This window comes from Amblyomma mixtum, unplaced genomic scaffold (genome assembly GCF_055824585.1).
Source record: "Amblyomma mixtum isolate Tamu unplaced genomic scaffold, ASM5582458v1 scaffold_36, whole genome shotgun sequence".
Classification (NCBI taxonomy): Eukaryota; Metazoa; Arthropoda; class Arachnida; order Ixodida; family Ixodidae; genus Amblyomma; species Amblyomma mixtum.
The window spans coordinates 341639-344183 of record NW_028317733.1 but is presented as its reverse complement, the minus strand read 5'-3'; positions in this window follow the sequence as shown (position 1 = coordinate 344183).

The following is a 2545-nucleotide window of genomic DNA, read 5'->3' as shown; positions in this document are numbered from 1 at the left end:
ATCGTGTTTTATTCTAATAGATTCCTGATTTAATTATTTTAATGGCAGCTGAGCACTGCTCAGAGCCATGAGGTTCAAGTATAGAGGTACAGTGTTGGTCAAAAGTTCCCAGGCCACTGGGTCTGCATTTCATTGGCATATCCTGCCACTTATGAGGACAGTTAAGCTATCAATGTTCTCAGAAGTGAGAGCGATGCTTCTCCTATCCTCTATAGTGGTTTTGGGCTTCGGGGGTGTCGTAACTGTCCCACTATAGGGCTTGAAAGCAGACCCTGTGGCCTGGGAACTTTTGACAGACCCTGTACGCTTGTGTGTAGCACGCTGTGTATAATAGATTTCAGGAGTGTGTGCGAATTTCTACAGTGAGTTACTACGCCAGTTCCTTTCCTCAAAACTGTTTTTTTTTTGGGTTTTTTTTTCAGTCATGAGGTACTCTCTCGAGTATAGAGGTACACTCTAATGTAGACGCAAGAGCGGCTTTCACTAAATTTTTTTATTTTTTCAATTACTATAGCATCACTAGAGAGAGGATGGCCAGATGGTTCTTGATAATGACAAAGTGAGCAAGGGGGGGGGGGGGGGGGGGGGACGTTTCGACAAGAGGACTTGTCTTCACGCTGAGACTTTACCCTCCTTTGTTCACGTTGTAATTACCAAAAAATCAGGTAAGTCATGATGCGGTCGAACTTGGAGAACCGTACGATAAAAAGAATCACTGATATCGTAAGAACATGAACCTGGACACTATCTGTCGCAGAAATAAACGGACCAAACCTAGCCTGTAAGATCACACGTGCCTTTGTCTATAAAAGCCATGAAGCTTTTCAATAAAATCTTAGCTGCAAGTACCGCCCTGTGTCGTCACCTCCCTCTGTCCCGTGTCTGTTGGGGTGTATTGCTTCCTGATGTAGTTCGACTGGTTCTCTCCCAAACCGAACCCCACAGAAACACCGCGAGCACTATACACTCTTTAAAAAAAGGTAGTTGAGGTTCCTACATTTTGGGGTAGCAACAACCGTCACATATATGACTACCTAGGTAGTTACTGTACGTAGTAACTGCAAGGTAGTAACATTTACTACCTGTTGTTTAGTCGGAAATGTCTAGTCTTTCTTTCCTTTGAACTCCTGAAATAAAGAGTAATTTTGTTTGCATGTTGGATTTTATTAACATTTATTTATTTTATTTAGGCAAACTGCTCTAGCCTGTTGAGAGGTTGTGGTAAGGGCTGGAACACCGCACACATGTCGCTGACAATGACCGCTCTCTTTACTTATAAAAAAAAAAAATTAGATCGCATGTCCGAAAAAACACCCCAAAAAAGACAGCATTGAACGTGGATGCATCTTTCAGTAAAACCAGAAGGGAAAATGAGCACAAGTCAGGCACAATAGCTTGGGGTTGGTGAAAAAGTGCAATTAAGAAATCAAACTAAAGACTGGAACACATAGGTGCTGCGTATATATTGTATTGAAAACAAAAAAACAACACTGGCAATTTTATTAGATTTGTTGCCATTCAGGAAACCCTTTTCATCATATAAAAACATGGGGCATTGAGTAGCAATGTCACCAGGAATGTTATCATATATATATGTGCATATTCCGATCACCCATTTCCAAATCAAGGTAGTAATGGTTACCACCAGGGTTATAATTAGGTTTAGGTTTATGGGGTTTAGCGTCCCAAAGCGACTAAGGCTATGATAGACGCCGTAGTGGAGGGCTCCGGAAATTTCGGCCACCTGGGGTTCTTTAACGTGCACTGACATCGCACAGTACACGGGTCTCCAGAATTTCTCCTCTAAAGAAATTCTAGCCGCCGCGGCCGGGATCGAAGGTTATAATGAGGTAGTGCTAGTGTAGTAACTGCCAAAAACGTAGTAACAGCAGAAGTCACTACCTTGTTACTTAATTTTCTTTTGAGGTAGTAACAAGGTCATAGGAACATAGGTAGTAAGGGTTAAAAAAAGGTTGTAACAGCAGCCGTTACCACGCTTTCACTACATTTTTTTCTAAGAGATACGCTATCGCCACAACCGATCACCCCTCGTGTTTAACTGTTGTTGTTGTTGTTGTTGTCCTCTAAATAAGCCTCTCTCTAGCCCTGTGCATTCCACGCCGTCGTCTTCATCAACTTCCATCTGTGCGCAATGGACCTGTAACACATAGCTATTGCAGTGCCCTCTTCAGTTGCGTTAAGCGGTCCGAAAGTTTTCTAGTGCGCTACCAGTAAGGTCCCCGTTCACCTATTTCTCCGATCTTTGACCGAAGCCTGACCTTTAAACCCTAGCCTCGAGCAGGAAGCGAAATGAAACGCTGCGTGCTAGCACGCGTACTTCACATTTGGCCAAGTGAGCTAAATCGGCTGTGATTTTTTTATGGATTCTTTTTCACAAACATTCATCATTGCCTGGTACTTTGGCTTCCAAAATACTGCCGTTCGATGGCGGGTGGTGTCGGTGCTAGACATAAACATGAATGTGAGAACTGAAAGCAGTGTTGAGACATGGAATGCGCGCGCGGAGCACAATTGAAGGTGCGAA